The 21,310-nt window shown below is 49.6% G+C and overlaps 1 long non-coding RNA gene across 3 annotated transcripts; it reads right to left on the bottom strand.

Moving 5' to 3' along the window:
- Window positions 1–421: 421 nt before the first annotated feature.
- On the bottom strand, window positions 422–18,797 carry LOC113998574. Of its 3 annotated transcripts, none has more exons than XR_005564503.1 (3): window positions 6,700–18,797; window positions 3,826–5,284; window positions 422–2,821 (listed from the first exon to the last, which is right to left on the bottom strand). It is a non-coding gene; the product is annotated as an uncharacterized LOC113998574 (long non-coding RNA). The 3 variants fall into 3 exon arrangements; XR_005564516.1 differs by lacking the exon at window positions 422–2,821 and having other exon boundaries at window positions 2,868–5,284; window positions 6,700–9,102; window positions 9,214–18,797; XR_005564523.1 differs by lacking the exon at window positions 422–2,821 and having other exon boundaries at window positions 2,868–3,977; window positions 5,062–5,284.
- Window positions 18,798–21,310: the final 2,513 nt, after the last annotated feature.

Consider the following 21,310-nt stretch of genomic DNA (forward strand, 5'->3'; position numbering starts at 1 on the left):
TTTTTTCCCCCACCCTTTCTATTTTCTGCCACTTTTCAAGTTCAAGAAGTCAGTTACAGCTCTGATTATGAAAATGGGGTGTAGACGTAGGTGAGGCAGCAAAACATTCCCAGTTTGGGGGCCCAGAGCCTGCAACAATGGAGCACAGGGTCCTTCAGAGGGATGTCAGGGACACGAGTCACCAGTGTCCATCTCAACTACTGACCAGCTGCACCCTGAAGCCTCCCCCAGTCTGGTTTGGGGTGTTCTTGTATTTCTTGTATTTCTCCAGATTTACACACAGAAAAATGGTGCCTAAAATCATCGGACATTACTCTGCACATCTGATAGCTGTAAAACACTGCCTGTGAAAATATAAATGAATATTTAAAAAATTTATTAACCAATAAAATTAACAATCAAATATTATTTCTGACTCACAAATAAAGCCTGTGGTGTGGGTTTGCACCGTGCCACGCTAATTAGCGCAGCAGGAGAATTCCCCAGGGCCATGTCACTGCTCCTTCCAGAACGAAAATCAAAGCAAAGCTCTGAGCCTACTGCACTAAATGGACAGTAAATAACACATTCTCAGCCTTTAATTATTTAGCAAGCACAGCAGTGACCCAGGATGTTGTAAAATATGTACCAAGATACTGTGTGGGAATGCAGCGCTGTTGCAGGTGGGGTTTGTGGCACTGGAGACACAAGTTCTCACAGTGTTCCAGGGGACTGCAGCTCTGTCCTTGCTGTGTGTCTGAGGGGCCACAGCTCCTTCCCAGGGATAAGGCAGGACAAAAATTTTTTGCAAATTTTGGTATTAATATTTTGTAAAGTTGGTATTGATATTTTGTAAAGTGTTGGGATGTCTGAAGAGCAACTGTCTTAGAATTTATTTCCAATTGCTCTATCAGAGGATTTTTAAGCATGACGTGATTTACACAATAATAGGAAATCAGCTTCCTAATTCTTAAACCAGCAGCTCTGCCCAATCCTTCCTTGAGTGTACAGTGCACAGTGCAAAGTTACTGTCTGGCACTGAGTGTGCTTCATGTATAAAACCCCCAACTGTGACGAATTGGAAAGAAAAGTTTCCCCATATTACAGACTTAAGAAACGTTTATTAACAATTTGATAATACTGTATGTGGAGGCTTCACACTCCTCCAATGACTCCTTAGCTGAGAGCAGAATGATTTCACCCTACTTGCTTTTAACTCCCTTGCATTTATCTTGCCTGAATGTCTCCACTGGATATTGTTTACTCTTTGGATTAGTAAACTCAGGATTAATTCCACTGTTTATTGCTGAAAGTGGCAGTAAATCCAGCATCAGGGAGAGTCGGGAATCTGCTTAACTGTGCTGCATGACCCTTTCACAGGCAATAAAAACACCCTCCCAGCACGGAGGGACAGAGCACTCGGAAGCAGAGCCCGTGTCATTAGGGTATGTACAGGAGCTGGTGCTTAGCCCTTCTTTTCATTAGGTATTACAGATGCTGTAGGAATTTTGGTATCACTTGAGGGAAAATATAATAAAAGGATAAAGAAAGCCCTCCCTGTGAGCCAGCATGTCCCAGTGTCCCATCCTACGGCAGTGAGGAGCAGGGGCTAAAACCAGTCCTCAGCACAACCTGGGACTTCTTTTGCTCTGGAATCCTGGTGCCTCAGGCAGGGAGGAGGCAGTGAGGGTTAAAGCATGGTGCCTGCCTCTTCTCCAGCTCCCTGCCCTCAGCAGGGCTGTTTTTTTCCTATTAAATCAGCAAAGAGGAATGCGGGGCCAGGAGCTGAGCAGAGCTGGTTGGAAAGGTTACCTAAGTGAACCACGCAATTTTTTTCTCTCAACTTTGTTCCATCTTAAGGTAAAAGGTTCATGCAGAGGGCTATAAATTCCTGTCACATTTTGTTGTAATCTCTCTATGGTTTTATTACTTAAAATGCTGCACTCTCGAGACGGGGAATTTTCCAGGGGTTTGAGGCTGACACGGAGCCACATTTATATTGTGCTGAAGCTCCTCTGGAGTCTCCTTGAGACATGTGGCCGGCAAGCCCGGCGTGAAGGCCTTATCAGTCACTCCACCATGGAGTCAGCCCATGAATTATACGGGGAATGGAGGTGGCTCTGTGCGAGCGGGATTGCGGGGCCGCCGGGTGACAATAAACATGTCCCGGGAATGTGTCCTCCATCACTCAAGTTCAGATAGCAGATCTGGACCTTAACTACAGCTCCCCATCTCTAAATCTCCCTGTGACCTGAGCGGGAGATGGAGGTGAGTCTCAAGGATATCTGTCTGCAGGGAACTCGCAGAGGAAGTTTATAACCCGCGTGTGCTGCAGACGCCGCCGCTCCCAGCACCGCTCCCAGCACCGCTCCCAGCACCGGAGCAGAGCGCTGGCTCTGGCCAGGAAGTGGAGCCAGGAATACTGGGACGCAGGGGGAGTCCTGCAAAACCTTCCAATGCTGGCAGAAGGTGTGAAACATCTCCTCGTGGCTTCTGCCTCCACAAACACACGTGTGGAACAGAGCGGGGAGCGCAGGGGTGACGAGCGGGGGCCACGGGGCTCCCCGTGCTCAGAGACTGCAGTTCCTGGACCAGCAGAACCAGGTGCTTCTGCAGTGCCAGGATATCCCAGAGGGAACTGTTCTCCATCCTGGACTCCCTTGTGCAGGTGACTGGCAGTTCGGAGTGTCAAGCCTGAGGATGAATCCCTGCGACGTCCCAGCGCTCATCTCTGCACGGAAGCCAAGCAAGGGCACGAGCCAGGGTGGCACCTGGCCCTTGGGCAGTGGCAGAGACCAAGTGGCTCCCACAGAGGCGAGAAATAAATCAATTAAGCCTCTTCCTAAATTAAATAATAAGAAGAAAGAGTCTAAATGCAAAGTGTTAATGAAGTAATGAAGGAAAGCGGCATGCTCAGTGCCACAGCTAAATACAGCCATTAAAATCCATAACCTCTGTAAAATTTGTGATAAAATTACAATTTAATTTTATAAAGATAATTTATTAACTAATACCTCATTGCACATGTTAATTGCTTGTGCTTAAATAATAGTAATCTTGATTGCTCTGTGGTCATTAAACTTTTTTTTTTACATACTGTTTAACTGACCGTTTTGTATGTGGTTTGGGGAGAAAAAAGTAATTATTGAAGTCTAAAGCACTGAGTTAATTTCTAATGAAAGGATAATTTTATTCCAATGATTTTACATTTAATTAACTAAAGCTACATGCAATGTGAAGTTCTAAGGCAGTGCTGATTCATCTGTGCACTGGACAGGAGGCGTGTGACTGCCCCAGTCCCAGTGGGCACCAGCAGTGGGAATGAGGGGATGGAGCAACCCCACAAAGCGAGGCTGAGAAATTGTGTGTGGTTTTGTGCTGTGCTGACATGGAGGTTGGAGCTGAACTGGGAAGGGGTGTGGTAACAGATCTGGGCTCTGTGAAGTGGCCACCATTCTCACCCTGAGGATTTCTGCACTGTAGGAATTATGGGATGAGAATGGGAGGAGGTGGGATGGTGAGTGTGATACTGCATTTTGGAAAAAGCTGGAAAGCTGGGAAGAAACACTTAGGGTTAAACAAAAAATTGATTATGGAGACGGATGAAGAAAAACGACAAAACCAGACAGAAAATCGTGCTTTTGTCAGTCTGAAAGTGTTTGGTTTGATACATTCACCACCTTTCACTTTTGGTTCAGGTCAGTTTTTGCATGTTAAAGTTCTCTTCGACACAAAATGCCAGAAAATTCCCTAAAAGAAGCACTGAACTGCAAGTAGTCAAGAGCAAACAGAGGCACTTTTTACATCACTCCCACCCTGTTCACTTTACATTTGCTGCCAGCTCACCTGTTCCCACACGTGCGTGGGTGCTGGGACACGTGGCTCTGCCAGTGCCACTGTGGCTCTCCCGGCAGGGCCGGGCACGGGCTGGGCACAGCGGGGCAGCCGGCGAGCAGCGCTCCATCGGTTATCCGCCGTGCCGTGTAGGTGTTCCCGTGCTGCAGGGGAAATGCTTGTCAGGGTATTGATAAACAACAGATCTGTGTCAGTGCAGATGCCTTTTTAATGGCGTGTCCTGAGGTGCAGACATTAGGGTTATATCCTCCTGCCTCCCAGCCCTCCGCACAGCAATCACTCCTCCTCAAGCAGAGCGAGGGCTGCCACCACCCCTGCTTCCCCGCCTTATTAATGCATCTCCCTCTCACTAATGCAGACAAGAAAAGACAAATCTGGAGCCCCACGTGCACAGGGGGACCGTGAGGGGACCGGGGGGCTGCACAGTGCAAAATAAAAGTTCAGATTCTGTTGTGGCCCTGGCACCAGGGCACAGGAACCCAACACACACCTACAGCAGCACCACGGCAAAACCCAGCCCAGACCACGGGTAGGACTGGCACAGGCTCCTCTGCTCTGCAAAGCTCCTGACATTCCCACCTCCTGAGAGGGAGCCTGGGATTTGGAGGTTTTTGGGATACTGCTAAAATCCTTATTAGCTGAATGAAGGACTATCCATGAGAAACACCCAATCTGTCTTGAAGGGTTATTTAAATCTTTTGAAATCCTTGCGATGATGGGGGAGAGCCCGGTGTGGGCACAGCCCACAGCAGTGCCAGGGCACAGCTGCACTCTGCCTGCCTCTGGGATCACCCTGGGATCCCCCAACAATGCTGCTGCTCCTGGGGAATCTCCCTGGCCAGGGGCCCCTTGCCCTCAGAGCAGCCAATTCACTCTTGATGTGAGTGTACCCTGATGACTTAATTATTTATGAGGGATGTTTTGTCCTGGATTTACAACTAATGCAAACAGATGTTGCCAGACCAAGGTGGCTCTTTTTGCTGGATCTTGATGGATACTCACAGTAGTGGAGCAGCAGAGCATTACTGGCCATGGCTGTGCCTGTGTGCACTGGGTGGCACAGCACATCTGCCCTGACCACAGAACCCTTCTGCTCACCATCAGCTGACCTCAGAGCTCCTTTCCTGCCACACTCACTGCACTGCTCTATAGTTATTTGACTTTGACTCTATGAGGTGCTCAATTCCAAGGCTCAGTCGTGTGTGAAGCCTGGCCAGGTTTACCCACCTCGCGCTGTGTCGGTCCCAGGTGTGTTCCCGACTGTCCCCTCTGGCATTCCCACTTGCTGGGACAGAGGTACTGGTTTTGCTTCTGTCTTCCTGAATTGTTGGTGCTGTCCCAGCTGCTGCAGCTCTCAAAGGAAGGTGGGGACTTGTGCTGGGCCATTCACAGAAGGGCACCCCAACAACTGAGTCTATTTTGCATGTCCTGGTACATCAGACCCTAAATCCTTTATTCACAAAGAAACACTCAGGTTCAGAGCACTTGCCCTCTCATCAAGGAGAAACAAAGCCACAGTTTTTCTGACTAATCCCAACTGGACAGCAGAGCTCAAACTTAAAATATTCATGATTTAGCCCAGAGTATACATTTCTCAAAAATATATTAGCTGTAAGAATATTAGCCCCAGGAGTCACAGGGAAACCAGGAACCTTGCCACACTGTGTATCAACTCTGCAAAATGTTGTGATTCTTTGAGAAAAATCTCTCTTAGCTATGGTTTGCAGGATTTAATATTCTGCCCATTAGCAGAACCAAGCACCACCCTTAGAGCACACATGCAAATAGCAGGGGAGAACAGAGGAAGACAATAAAACTGGAAGCAGCCTTTCGAAGGGCAAATAAATAATTGGATTGCAATGTGAAAGTGTTTTCCAGTTTGATGGGCATTTCCTTTTCACTGAAAATACACCAGGCTGAATGGCTCAGTGGGTCCTGCACACCTCGGAATGGGCCCGGCCAGCTTGTGCTCTCGATAACAGTGGGTATCATGGAGGTACATAAAAACATAGTTTATTGTTAAATTAAGTGTCCTGTTCTTGAAAACAACCCTTAAATTTAACATTCCAAGGCTGCTGCTGTTTATTTGCACTCTCGGAGCACTCTCAGTGCTGTCCACTCAACTACTCGAGAAATACATTGTAATAAAAATAAATGGACAGTTTGGGTTTCTCTAAAATTAAAACAGAATATACAGCAGCCTTGCACTCCTGCCTTGCACTGAGGTAGCCTGTGATAAAGTCACATTGTGTCAGAGATGGCAAATTATGCCTGCTAATTACTTACTGGAATTTCAGATTTGTCCTTACCATAATTAAAAAGGTGTCACTTTATTAGAATAGGGCTGGAATGATGGGGCTTGGAGCAGTGGAGGAGATTTCTGGTTAGAGATAATTACCAGTGATGTATTCCTTTCCCTCACTGCCGTTTTTGCTGCATTCCCCCCATTACTGTGTAATGGATGGCTGGCACGGCTGCCCGGGAGCTCAGTGTGGGGAGCACCCGCCCAAGGGGCTTCCACTGCCAGCCCCCACCCTGCTGGCACAGGGCAGGTCCAGCTGTGTGTGCTGGTCACATCCCCACCGATTTTACTGAGGCTTCATCTGGGGATACAGCGACAGAGAGGGCGAGACGGGGTCAGTCCTGTTTCAGGGTGCCCCCTCTGCCCATGGGGTCACTCCAGAATTTCCCAGGCAAGCTTCCAGACGCTGCCCTGCAATGCCTGCTGCTCCCCAGGGCCCCTGTGCCCTGCAGACCCCGAAGGGGCCGCTGTGCCCCCCACCCCCTCCTGTCCCCCTCCTGTCCCCTGGCAGCTCCCACAGCGAGGGCCGGTCCCAGCCCCACACTGAGCTCAGACAGACACACCATTTATATGCATCGAAATATCCCTCTGTTGGCAGAAGAGACTTGAACCTGTCGAGGGCAAACTCGAGTCTCTCCCAGGGCCTGGCAAAAGAAAATAGCAGCATTTAACCGTGATGAAAGTCACAGTGCAAACAGGGATGCAGGGAGAATAATTGCATGGCTGGAGTGCCCGGCTCCATGTTATCATTACACATTGGATTCCTGGTCTGTAAGTACAGGGATGGCGTGAACCCCCGCAGAAGATGAAGGTTATAAAAGAGGCATTACTGGGAAAGGTCAGCAGGCTATTCAAACATGGAGCGGTTGCAATCTGCAGATTCAATACCCAAAGCTATTTGCAGGGCTTGGAGAGGCAGGAGGAGTGGGAGAGGCAGACACTCACCCACTTGCTACAGGAACAGGGAGGCTCCTTGTGCAGCAAACTCAGGAGCAGGCAGAGGGAGGATGTGCGTCTGTTCAGCCCCGATTGCCTGCAGGCCTCACCAGCAGTGCCCTTTGCCCCAGGGGTGCCAGCAGTGCCCTTTGCCACCAGCACCACACCAAACTCCTGCAGCCACGCCGGGAAATAACCAGGCCAAGCACAAAGGGCAAGGCAGGTCTTCTGTCTTGATCCCATCGAGATCTGGCTGCAGAGTGTCATCAGTGGGATCTCTGATCCAACACATCTGGACAGTTAAAATGTCTTTTCCTTTCAGGAGAGACCTCCTTAGGCTGAGCACAGCACTGCAGCCCACACGCTCCACGTCTGGGGTACCACAACACAACATTCCTGTGGCTGATGGAGAGACCCATCAGACTCCACATTTTTATAAAAGATGGTTTGGTTAGCTCATGAGGCACCATCATTATTGCCAAAGGGTTTTGCTCTCCAAGCCTGTGCTGAATATTGTATTACTTTGCCATGCTCAGAAACTAAAATTACAACAATTTAATTTTGAATATGGTGGCATTATTACCATTTGTATTTGCCATTTCATAAGACTTTTCATTTCAACTGCTTTGCTTTCCTGTCAAGAGGAAAAACCTTCAATCTATCGGCTTTTACCAGAGAGGGAACTGTGCTGGAGTGTAATGCAGTATTGTATATTTCTTCTCTAATGCTCTTTTGAACAAAATCATCTATTTCATCAACAGTATATCAGCGGTGACCAAAGACCATTAAATAATGCATCTCACTCAGGAGCAGTGGAGCAGGGAAAGGGCTCTGACCTGTTTTAAACCTTATTACTTTCTTGCATTATGCCCCTCACTGCAATCTTTTTGTTTAAGTGATTTCAGCTGAGGCGTTGCTTCCTGCCTTAAAACACACGGCAGACGTTATTGCTGAGCTGCTTGGACTCAGCCTCAGCATTCCCCATCCTACACCAAAACCAGCCTCTGTGTATGAAGCTTTGTTAACCTCACCAAACATACACCAATACATGTATGTGTCAGGAGCTGGTGTGAATAACACCCCTCTTTATTTTGGAACTCGCTGGCTGAGACTTTCCATTTCATTCAGACCTGTGGCTTTATCTTCCAGCAAAAGTTTGGTGCTTGCAATGAGAAAACCCAGGGCTGGTAAAGCAGGCAGGGAAATCAATCCGGAGCGGGACAGCCAAGCCAAAGCACACACAGTTGGAACACCCAGAGGAGGCTGGACTGTGCTGCAGACTGGGATGGGAGGTTTGAAGGGCTGGCTTCCCTGTGAGCCCTGTGCTGGCTGTGCCTGGAGGAGCTTGGTGGCACCAGCAGCCCCTGCCCGTGGAGAAGGCTCTGCCCAGCCACGACTACCAGGGGCAATGCATCACGTTCCACGTTCTCCCCGGCAGATCCCTCACCCAGGCGTGCTGTGCCCCACAGGGGCAGAGGGCTGGCCCCAGGGCTGCAGAGTGTGGCCATCCCCACACTGTCGCTGCTCAGAGGTGAAGACCCCCAGGGCAAGTGGTGGTCTCTGCCTGCTGGTGGGCTCAGCCCAGCCCTGTGGTGCCCAGCACCATCTGCCCCTGCCTTGGCTGATCTCTGCTGAAGGATGTGAGGTGGCACAGGGACAGCTGACCTGGGCAGGAGGGGCAGCCCTGGTGGGGCACAGGGGGACCCACCTGCACTGTGCTCGTGGTTGGCACCACGTGGCAGCTGGGCTGAGGTGCAGTGCTAACAGCTGGGGTGCAGCTTTGCCTCCCCCAGCCCTTGTGAAGCACTATCCCCCACCAGCCGGCGAGGGGAAAGCCTGAGAGACTTACAATTACATTTTCTCACTAGTCTAATGAGGTGAGAGACAGACAGAGGAGAGAGTTCCCTGGGCTAATTTTCCAGCCAGCAGCCACTGCATTGCTCCTGTACTGCGAGAGGCAGAGGGAGAAATGACTCTTCCAGATTAGAGGCTCTTGCTGAAGGCATTCCGGAGCATATTCCTCCAGGACACTACGGCAAAAAAATGGAGATGACAAACCATTTTACTACGTTCAGCTGGAATAAAGTAAGCCACAAATAGAACCATGTGGTGCTGGGGGTGCACTGATTGGGAGAGAGTACCTGGGGAGAGCAGGGAGTGGAGCCTGGCCTGAATCATTGCACACAGAGCTCTGCTGGAGTGAGGAAGGCAGCAAGTCAGCATCTGAACAGGGGGACGAATTAGCTGTGAGAGGGAAGGAGCATTGCATTTGTCTCTCCAGCTAGTGAACAATTTGTTATCATGGAAATGTTAGCAATGGAACAGTCACTGCCTGGGGGAGCAGCACTGGGCTGCAGAGGGCAGGTGCTGGAAGAGGAGGGCTCTGCCTTCCTCCCAGAAACACTGGGTTCTTCAGACCAGAGAAACCCCGAGAAACCCCTCCTTGTACCTGCAGGGAACATGGAGGGAGGGCCCCTTTCTTCATTCCTACTCTCCATGATCTTGTGCTGGATTCACATAAGCTCAACATTTGACTCTTTGGAGGTTCTCTGATGGCTTTGGTTGAGCCCAATGGTGTTGTGTGCTGCCTTCATATCCCTGGTCTCAGTACACCAAACACACTTCCAGCATACCCAAATGGACCTGAGAAACCTGAACTTCCTAATCTGAGTCAGGAGGAAGAGTCAATGAAATCCCTCTTCCATCATGACCACGTTCAGCGTGTTCACATACACATACATGTTCGTGGATGAGGAATGTTCCATCAACCAGTCCCCAAAAAAGACTGGAATGCTCCCATTTGCCTGACAAATCCAGCCAGACTGATCTATCCTTAGCCATCCCCTGTAGTGTTTGGAGCTTGTAGTCAGTCCTGAATTCGTTTTAGGCTGAGATCAGGCCTTGGTTAAAAGTGTGTGCAGGAGGCACCCTTCCCTCTCTTTCTTATTCGAAAGGAGCTCCTTTAGAAAGCACTCTGTTGCTGTGCTCATGCAAACCAGGAAGAGATCTGTCAAATATCAAATACGAATTTTGTTGCTGAAGCTCTTGGAAAATTGACAGGTAGCATGCAAGCAAACATTAAATCAATAACAGCAAATTTCCCCTGGGAAACTTGTAGTGTTTTCTCATAAAAATCTTTAAATCCTTAAAGAACCCATGAAAGGTTTACACACCTCGTGTTGGTTAATCTGGTTACCTCTGCATTGCTCAGCGGCTGATCAGGGTGTAATACCCAGTGCTGATCACCCAGCAGTGAGTGTAACACCCACTGCCCCCGCGCTGATGTATTGTAGCTTTGTTAGTCACTGTGGCTCCTTGGTAAATTCATTTGGAGTCCTCCGGGGTTTTAAATCTCTCATTTGGCCAACAACGAGGTCTGAAAAGATTGCAGTTCATTTCGACCCACAGTGGATGGAAGGCTCATTTACTGGCTGCAGGCAACTCAATCAGGCCGGGCGCTGATGAGTGAGTGACTTGTTCAGACCGCTAGTCAATATGTGTCTGCTGTGATAGAATGTCAGCATCTGCTGCCTGCTCCTGTCTCCCACTGCTCTGGCTTTTTTCATTTGGCCTGATCAATGTTATTAAAAACACCTAGGAGTTCCTTAACTGCTCTGCCACTTGAGGCTTTTCTTTCTTCCTTTTTTTTTTAAACACAACTTTGTATTATCTGCAAACATGTGCAGATGATGTACGTGGATTGATTTTTTATACGAGTGTGTGGGATGGGGTGTGAGCATATGCTTCGGCACATGACTTGTGCACAGGAGATGGTTCTGCAGTTACAGCACCCTGGTTTGAGGTTTTTGTGTGTGTTGCCCTGAAGCAGCTCAGACTTAAAGCATTTGCAAACATCTGCTAATTATTATTTGTGAATAAAGCTTCAAATGTAAGCATGCAAAAATAATACACCTTCTCTAAATTGAAGCGAGGACACCCAAGTGGAATCAGTGACATGTTGTGGACACCCACACATTAAAAATCAGACTGCTGTTAAAAATAAAAGAGAGATAGAGCTTAGGTAAACAAGCAGAGGGTTAAAATCCCTTTACATGACAGGTCTGGAATATAAACATCATTTGCAGTGCCCTTGGCCAGCCCACCCAGTCCTGCCCAGCAATCCATTTCCTGGGGACTAATGACACACCATGGCACAGGAGGGTCAGCCACCAATTGCACAAAAAAAGGAAAACAGATACACTGCTAAAGGTTTCAATCTGTCTGCAGAACGTGCACGTTCCTGCAGGAGCGGCACCGTCCCGAGGTGCAGGAAGGGGAATGCTGTGCCCTCTGGGCAGTCCCCAGGCTTTGCACCGTCCAGAAGAGAGGATGAAGGGACAATCACAGAGTCACAGAACCATTTTGGCTGGAAAACAGCTTTAAGATCATCAAGTCTGACCATTAACCCAGTGGCTCCAAGGTGCACCACGTGCCTTTGGCCACGCTGAAACAGAAGCACCACAGGGCCGGTGGCAGCGAGAGAAGATGGTCCCTCCTTATCCGTGAGGAAATCTTGCATGGCTGGAGTGTTTGTGGGTAGGTAACAACATCCACCCAACAAAACCAGCATGGCACTTGGCTTCAAGTGCTTGGCTAAGAGCCTGTGGGGAGCTCCAGGGGACATCAGCTGTGGGGATGCTCTGCTGTTCAGTGAATGCTCCTTGTGACTGTCTCTCCTCCCTGCTCAAGAGCTAGACTGAACCCTGGGGTAATAAATACAGCTCCTTTGATTTTACAAAGATCTTATTCCAGGCATCTTCTCCACCTAAAATCCTTTCTAAATTAGTGCTATGATCAAGAAAGCAAGGAAAAATATGGGGGATTTTATGTCAGGTGACTGTAAAGGCTTTGAATGATAGAAACCTCTGCTGCCCCATCCATGTTTGCCCCATCAGTGGATTTTCCTCCTCCATCCTCCACAGACAGAAGACAGCTAAAATCTTGACCATCCTGTGCTGGCTAGCTTGCCCTGAGGAGAGTTTGCCACAGGACCTGGTGCTTGGAAGTATGACCTGAGCTGACCTTTACTTCTGCTGTCCCATCTCCACAGGCTGCAGCTCTGCCCAGCTTCCCCAGGCCTTGTGGTGCCTGCACTGCACAAAGGAAAGGCAAGGTGATCTGCTGTGACCTGAGGACATGCTTCAAAATCCACCCATGCTTCCACCCCTACCCCCTTCCTCTGCAATGTGGCATCCAAAATAGATACCAAGAAATGACCTGCCAGGAAAAAAATGGAAGCCTATAATTATGTTATTGAAAACCTGTTCCATACTGTATTATTTAAGGTTATTTTATTATGATGTTGAGATGAGTTTCTTAAAGAAGAAACTCTGGGTTTATTGCGCTCCTCCCGCAGAGGAGCCCTGGGTGATTTGATAGCCTATTTGAACAAGAGGGATGCTTTATGAGCCCCTATAAAAACTGATGACCCCACTCACATTTGTATTTAATGAAATAAGGAGGAGCTTTCGTTATGTTTTCAATAACCTTCACTGCTCTTTCCAACCTGCCTCAAATAAAAGCCAGAATCTGAGTGTTTCTGTGCTGAACCCTGGCTGTCCATAAGGAGGGCACGGGGGGTTCAGCCTGGCTGGTGAGCTGTCCTACCATCCCTGTGTCCCTGCAGTGCCTCTGCCAGGGCTGTGTCCTGCTGGTAGGGATGGTGGGATGGGTGAGAAGTGATGTCATATTGGGGGAGGATGGTTGGGAGGAATGTTGAGCTGGGAGAGGGCTCCAGTCCTCATCTGCCTCAGCCTCCCAGGCACCAGTACATGTTTTATTTCTAAGTATCTTCCCATACACAAAATCAGCCTTTTTCATTACACAGTTTTGGTCTGTCATAAAACATTTATCTCTCTGAAAAGTTCCAGTGCTTGGATTCTTCTCATTACATTAAATAATTGCTGTTGCTGGAAGGATCAGAGGCTGTGCCTGCAGCCAGTGGCACTGCCTGTCCCTGGCTCTCCTGGTGGGAGGTGAGTCCAGCAGTGGCACTGGGGACAGGCAGGTCCTGGGCCTAGGGAAAGTCTTGGGTGAGCATCTCTTCCCCATCTGGCAGCCTGATGATATAAATATTTAGATGGAAATGATCACTTCCCGGCCTCGGTGCCCAAGGGACCCAGCAGTCCCCACGCTGACAGCACAGGGGGACACAGCCCCACGTTCAGCAGAGCAGCTACTAATGCTGTGGTCTTCTAAAAAGTGAGGCCTAATTAACTGTAATCGATGGGGCTTTCTCCACGGAGTTGTCCAGATTCGGGCTGCTCCCTGCAGCCAGTGCCCAGTGAGGTCAATTTGGGATGAGTGAAGAAGAGGAGGAGCCGTGGCGGGTGCTGTGACTCGGTGTCACTGTGTGGCCACTGTGTCTGCCATGTCCCACAGCTGCACGAGCAGTTTTCTCCCCCAGAGCTTTGAGATCAGGAGGGGGAACCTGGCAGGGTTTATTAAAGCACATCCAAGCCCTCCGACTTGCATTTGCATTCACAGTTTGATGTAGATGCCACATCAGCAGATGCCTGTGAATAAGCTGGAGCAGGGTTATAGCATCCTGGTGGTGCAGTGATTCAGTGTGATGCCTCGGCAAGCTGTTCTGTAATGGGCTGCAAGGCTCATTTTTACGATCATTGGAATGTAAAGGGTCAGAATCTTAATCTCCTAATACTGTGTTTTTAACAACATTTACACTTTAACATATTGAAAAATCTCATCTCTTTCTGCCACCCAACATGACAGCACAATTCAAAGCGATCAGTGCAGCAGTATATTTTGGTATTTTAAACATAAATCAACCTGGCTGAAATATTTTTTTTCCCTTCCAGTACTTCTGAAAACCTAGGAGTTTCTAACTTTAATGTTTCTTATTTGAACCTTTGTATTCAGTGGAGTCTCCCACCTGAATAATTCAGCAGCATCAAAGAGAGCACAGAATGAAGGACCCAGTCCAGCACCCAGCACAGACACAGTGCTTTGTGGGCCATTGCAACAGTAAACCAGTACTCGAGGAATGCAAAAAGTTTGGGAATGCAGGTACAGAGAGAATTAAATTCTGTATCACCCTGCAAAACTAAGTGACAGGTAATAGGAACACATCAGGAATAAAAAGCGTTTTTGTTTTCATGGAACCTTCAGGATTGAAGGGGAGTTGGGTTTTTTTCAGAATTTGCAAATCTTACACAAACCAGTCAGCCCAGGAGCCCCTACTCAGTGCAGGGGTGGCCTCTCCTCCCAGAATAAATGGGTTTGGTTTCTCTCTGGGATGGGGGGGGGAAAGAAGGAAGGGACTGTTGGGGCTTCCTCATTAGTGATGTCTACCCTCACAGTATCACTCTTTGCTCCTTTTCTGTGCCTTTTTCCCTTCTGCACATGAGCTTTGGAAGTCGGGGTCTGCTCAGGCTGGAGCACCACACACAGGACCTCTGCCCCTTCCCAAGCTGCTGCCCTGCACTGGGACAGCCTGGCCTCCTGTCTGACTTTCTATTTAATTAGCAGCTCCTTAACCAATTTTGCTATTTGCTGGCCTAGATTTCTCTCCGCTCCCACGTGAGAAGGGAGCTGGGCATATGGGCTGAACCACAATGATTTGATTCATGGTCTGAAATCATCATTGAACAAGTGTCACAACATGGCATTAGATTAAGAACTAAAGCGATGGGCTATGGTGAGTCTGTTCATTAGTATTAATAGAGCTTAATTAGGCACAAGCATGGTGTTGCAGGGAAATGTGAAGGTGGCTGCAGTTTTCAGGGTGGGAAAAAAAAAAAGGTGTTATTCATTAAAGGTGAAAGAAGCCCATAAGCCTTGTGCCTGCCTCTGAATCCCAGCACAATTCAGGCTCAGAAGTGGCCTTGCTGCCCCAGGAGCACAAAGGAGTTAAGGACTGGGTCATGTTAAGGAGCCAGAAGAGAGGAATGGAAAGTCCAGACTAAAACCATGAAATCTGGAGAAAGTCCTGACCTTGGTACAGGGGACTGTCTCACAGAGAGAGCCATTCAACTCTGACCTGTCTTAACGGAGGAGATGACACATCAGATCAGCTCTTCCAGTTCCCAGGGAGGGGTGTTAGGAGAGAACAGTGCTCCAAGAACCAAATGAGGGAGAGAGACAAAGGGACAGGAGCTATCAGTGCCTGCAGGAGCCAATCTCCATGTGGCACTGGACCAGGTGGCTCTGCCAGGGCTGGGGCTATTTTGCAACCAGGGTAAATATCCACGGATGCATTCAATGCTTTTGTAATGATTTCAGTTCTTTCCTTATCTTCAGTATCCTCCCTCTTGCACCAGTTCCCCTCCATTCATGCTGCTCTTTGCTTTATGGTTCTTAGGCCATTTTGCATCTCTCCCCATTTGGCAACATTAAATTTTATTTACCATATGTCCCTTCTGCTACAAAGATGATAAAATCCTTTGGATTTTTGTTGTGCTGTTGCAAGCTCATTCGGCACTCACCTCAATTTAGTGTCCTCAGCAAGTGGAGCTGATTTGTTGCTGTTCTTCACAGAGGTCCAAGCTGGGACACTGCCAGGCTGTGCTGCAAACCTGCACTCGACCACTGCTTCTTTCCCTTTGCCAGACACCATCCTCTCAGGAGGTCTCCAACACCTCCATGGTGGCACAGAGCATCGTATGGACTTTTGGCAAAAGGGACAAGAGAACTGCCAAGAAAATCTTTTGTACATGGTTATTTTCCATTTTTTGTTCATATTCTGTTGAAAATATCTCTCCTTGCTGATTATTCCAATCAGTGCTGTTATACCTGGGGTTAATGTGCATTTCAAAGAGCCCATGATGGCAGAAAAGTGGACACACAACCCAGGATTAATATCCAGGGCCAGATGGACTTTGCCCTCATTCTGCTCTCACTGTGGTGGGCTGGGCTGCCAAGGAGGCCCCGCCCGGCCACGTGGAGCCTGATCCCAGCTGGGAGGAGGAGAAATGCACCTTTGGATCCCACAACAAAACTTACGGCAGCCAAAGGCACCGAGTTGGAGGTGGGGTGTGCTGCCCTCTGCCTCTACAGCACAGACATCTGCATTTCAGGCCCTGCGGTTGCCTGGCAAAGGCCCATCTTGCCCACTTTTTACCAAAGCTCATGCTTCCCTCCAATTCTGTGTAAATTAAAATGCATCAGACCATTTTAGCACGAATGAATGAAATTCAAAATGCTGGTACGCTGGGCTTTGCTGCTACATTCAAATCTAGCTGGAAACGGCAGCTTAAAATTGTTTCCACCTTCAACCACATCAGGAGGTGATTTGGGGATTGTCAGTGGAATACTAATACTTACTTCTAGAAGTCTTTTAAGTAAGTGAAGGGGCAGAGGTTGAGGTGCAGCTAGCTCTGCTTTTAACAAAATAGTAATCTCTCACTTTCGTAACATCTTTTGATTCAAAGGGGCTCCAACTGAGGTCCTCATCTTTCTAAGGCCATCGCGCAGCCAGAGCCGGGAACCGCGGCCAAGGCGTGCTGGACTCAGGAGAGCTCTGCACGGACCAGTGAGCCCATTTGCATGATTGTCCTGTGGGGTGAGGGCTGAGCTGCCACATCACAGGCACCTTGCACTGACTTCTTCTTCCCAAGAACGGCCTGTTTTGCAAACACTGCAAGTGGTGTTGCTGCTGGATGAGGACACTGGAAACTGAAGCTCTGAGCTGCTGCTGCCCCTGCTCGGGCCCCTGGCCCCGGTCCCTGGGGGTGCTCCCTTTACTCCTTTCTTGGTGCCTGAGGGGTCTGTGCAGAACCTGTCCCCTCCGTGCCCACTGGCTTGGCAGAGCCCTGTCCTGCTCCAAGCAGAGATGCCAAGGACTGATGGTTTGGGCCACGGGCCCACCTCTACCTGTGTGGGGCAGGGCAGGGGCCTCAGTGGGGTGACATGTGGCCCCGGTGCAGCTGGGGAGGTGTCCCTGCCATCATCTCCAGGGGAATCCTGCTGCCCCAGCCCCACCAGCCCCTACCGCCCATCTGTGGAGAACCAGACTTGAAGAGAGCTCAAATTAAAGGTAAGTAATTTCCTTTTTTCCTACCTTGAAATTCCTATTGATTTCCTACCTAAATAGAAATTCCTATTGATTTTGTGTCTGTTCATATTAGTATGTTACCTTGTCACCTTTTGTTTGCAATATTATGTTGTTTTACGTGTTGGTGTGTTTGGGAGTGCCTGGTGGGACCGTGTCCCTGCAAGGTGCTCACCAGACCTGCACCCCCGGCTCCGGTCCCGTCCCGTCCGCGGAGCGAGGGGCACTGCACGCACTGGCTGCGGTCCTCAGGGGGAGCGGAGGGGAGCCCCCTGCCCCAGGACGAGCTGTACCCCCACCTCAGCTGCTGGCCCCCCCTCGGTGCCGTGCTGGCCCCGGCTCTGGGCTCTGCCGCGATCCCGTTACAGCCCAGCCGGCGCTGGCACCGCGGGCACAGCCAGGACGGCTCCGGCGCTGCTCCCCCGGCTCCGCAGGGGTTATTTTTGTAACGTCGTTTCCTTGTGAAAGCTGCTGGCTGTTTAGAAATCCTGCAGCTAACAGCCTGTTGTGGTCCTCACATCTCCGCTGGTCAGACAAGTATCTTCCCCCTGTCCCTGGCGTCCTCTATTCCTCACACCTCACTGAACAGGCACTGCCACGCCGAGACCTCTGACCGAGTTGTCAAGGTGACGAGTGCTGTTATCCTAAAGCACTTATTTCACATACATGGTATTTTGTCCCTTGCTTTTATTGAAATACAGAAGAGAGACCAATTATCTTCCTAATGGTTTGCACAGCTTTCTTCTTCTCTTAAATGGGAGCTAATGACAAATGGTTTAGGCAGGGTGTCATTTTTTAACGGGGAGCTCTCGGGTGTCCCCTGCTTCCCAGGTGTCCAGGGACACAGGGCAGCTCCTCTCACCTGCTCTCCTTGCACGGGCATTGCCACCAATTTTCTCCTCCCTGCTCAACCCCTGTAAAATTAACACATTTTCCTAAATGCCTGAGTGCTGGAGTCCTCTGTGCTTCAGGCAGGAAGGTTTTAGAGGTGCCAGCAGCAGGGCTCCCCAGGGGTTTGCCATGGGAAGGGAGGGTTGTGGGCAGCATCTGGGGGGTATCAGGATGGGCCAGGGGTCTCGAGTTGTCCCCCAGCCACATGGTTGCCTGACACCCCAGCCCAGCTGCTGGAGCTGGGTCACACAGCAGCAGGTACAGCTTGTCCCACATCTCCCTCACAGGAAGAGGCACATTAAAATGCTGATATAATGCCAATCTTAAGCCAAATAATGAAGAAGAGGCTCTTTGCTGCTGCAGCACGGCTCCAGCTGAGGTGCACTGGGGGAACAGTCAAAGCAGCAGCTCTCGCATAAGAGCAGAGTTAGAGGTTGGGTTGTAAAAGCAGATGGGGGTCCAAGTGGGTTGATTCCCTCCCCATTGGCTTCCTTCTGTCAAGCACGGACCCCCATGGCATACGGAACGTACCTCTTCCCACCCGGACTGGAGTTTCATCCACCAATTCCTGCTCTGGGAGCACCTGAAGCTCAGCAGCTTGAGTGTGTGTGAGCTGTGAGGCAGCTCCGCTCCTTCCCAGCGCTGTTATTGATGTGCTGTGTCTCGGTGGATTAGTAAAGGATGTGGTATAAGCCAGAGGGTTTCTCTTGCCTTCAAGCCTGCATTACCCCGTCAGGAACAGAGGTTTCACTGGCACCTGATAAGCCACATAAAACAGATAAATACTGGGGAGATGCTGTGTGTGAACACAATCGGTCTTGGCAGTGACGTGATCCCTGTGTAACAGCCTGGCAGGTACCTGCAGCTTTGTTTTTTGCAGGGAAAAGGCAAGTTGTGTGGAACAGCTCCGGATTTGAGTTATGTAAGGCAGGAAATTGTGCATCTCCATATCATATTCCAAGAGGAATGTGCAGTTTCACCGCTGCAGACACACAAAAGTGGGGACATTTTGACTCAGGCATTGGCTTGGGAAGAGGCTAGAATTATTTTTGTGTTTGAAAATATGATTTCAGTGAACTCCAGATAGAGGAGATCCACTTCTGCATGCAAGTTGGAGAGACTGGGTGACCTCAGTGCTTGCACAGGAGACCAGGAGTGTGTCCTCACCACATGCCCCCTCCAAGTGCTGTGGTATCCGTATTTTCATCCTTTCCCATGCTGGGACATCACAGAAAAATCCACCTGCAGGTTGTTTATCTTGTTTTGTTGTGAGTAAAGATGCGGCCTTTAACTTCCTGTAGATGTAGTGGTTTGGTTAATGTCTGGGTAACAGAGGGAGGGGATGGGGGCATGGCAGTGTTAATGGGAGAACAGCTCATTTATAGTTCCAGCATGCTTTATGACATCAAAAGAGCATTGAGAGAATGCTTGGGATAATGTTAATTAGGGCTCAGAAATAAACGCTTTGCTTGCTCATTAATTGTTATCTCTTTGTTGTGCTCATTAGAAAGTGATTCCTAGCAAGGAGCTGCTAAAGGTTGTGCAGCTGGAAGGGGATGTGCTACTTGGGTGGAGGATGCCAGGCAGCCCCGTCCAAACCTGGTCCTTGGGGTGAGGTGCTGGGGGACACCTGGCAGCCAGGGTGTCGTGGGGAGGGGCAGTGGGATATGAGATGCTTGGGAGAGCACCATCAATGTGGGGCACAACAACCCCTGCCCCTACCCCTGTTATCAGCCTTGCAGGGAGCAACTCTCTTCTCTGGAAAGTTTTCTTGTCTCAGCCATTTCTGCAGATAATGTGAAAATACACTTTGGAAAATTGAATCATAAAACTGTGGTGTAAATCCTTTTAAAAAGAGATCAAAGACCAAAATGCTAATAAGGCTGGGATGGGAATAAAATCCAGACGCTTTACCAAAGTAGAATAAAAATAAAGGAGGCCTACAAAGAGAATAACAAATTAAAAACAAGTTTAAAAAGAGCAATGGAGAAAAAAGATTCAAAACAACCAAAAGAGAAAACCCTTAAAGCAAAGGCTTTCATGTGCCCAGTGCAGGCGTGGCCGTCGATGCAGCTTTCAGAGGCTCTTCACACACTCCAACCCCCGACTAGGGCTCGGCTCCCTGGCACCCAGCCCGTGCCACACCGTCAGGGGCAGAGCTTGGAAGGTTCCCTATTTCCCTCCGAACTGCTGGAACCTGTCGCCACCTAAACCATCTCAGCGAGAGAACTTTGTGAGGGGGATCTTTATCGCTCTGCCTCCTTCCCTGGGCTTTCCCAAGTTTCTCTGTAGGTGAGGAACACCAGGCAGGGCACTGGGAGAACAACTGCACACTAAAACCAGGTGACGTGCTCTTCTCAAATCCATAAATCACTTCCTTGGGGATACTCTGGGGAGTTGATTCAACCTGGCATTAGGAAAACACTTTTAAAACACACTGATCCCCTCTCAGCAGCTGGTGGGCTGGCACAGCTCCCCTGCGTTGTGCTCCTCACGAGGCTCAGACCCAATTCCAGAGGGAATTGAGTAGTTTTCTTGGGGAGAGCAGCAGGTTCCTCATGCCAAGACTTTCCACTGCACTTTCCAGAGGGGAGCTGTCAGGGCACACGGACACTGCGTCCCTGGGGAGCAGTGACATTGTGTCCCAGATGAGTGGTCAGTGGCATGGGGGGCACATCAGTGGAGACCACGTTAAAATCAGTGAGTTAGTCAGAACCTCGTTAATCTCCTTGCTCCAAGCCAATTATCATTCCTCACTCTGTGCTCGGGGGGAAAATGATGAGGGAAACACACTCAGTAAATACCGGGATGCCAAACTCATATGCGGTGAGGCCACGCCCAGCAGAGGGTGGGGAGGCTCTGGGGGACCAGGTGGGGGAGTGGGGGGGCTGCAGGTCCCACCTGAGCAGGTTGTGTGGTGCCAGTGCAGACAGTGGCACCTGGCACGGAGCAGCAGCAGCAGCAGCAGGAGCAGCACGTGCCCACCCACGCGGGCAGCACTTTGCCATGGTGGCACATCCCTCTGCCCTGGATCCATGGGGATCCATGGGGAGCCGTGGGGATCCATGGGGAGCCGTGGGGAGCCGTGGGGATCCATGGGGAGCCGTGGGGACCCAGCCCTGGGCAGAGCCCCCCGCCGCGGGCAGGGCCGGCAGCCGCCAGTGCTCACGGGAGGGAGGCCAGGAAACACACCAGCTTGTTACACTTACCCCTCAATAAAAAATCTTCTAAGTGCCTAATTAACAGTTTAGGTAGAAATAAAAACATAATGAGAAAAACAATCTGGTTGAAAAAAAAAATGGCCTTGGCCAGCTCCCTTCTATTAGCTGTTCCCGTCC

The sequence above is a fragment of the Pipra filicauda genome, unplaced genomic scaffold, assembly GCF_003945595.2.
Source record: "Pipra filicauda isolate LSUMZ 115617 unplaced genomic scaffold, ASM394559v2 scaffold100_size2392355_pilon, whole genome shotgun sequence".
In the NCBI taxonomy this organism is placed as follows: Eukaryota; Metazoa; Chordata; class Aves; order Passeriformes; family Pipridae; genus Pipra; species Pipra filicauda.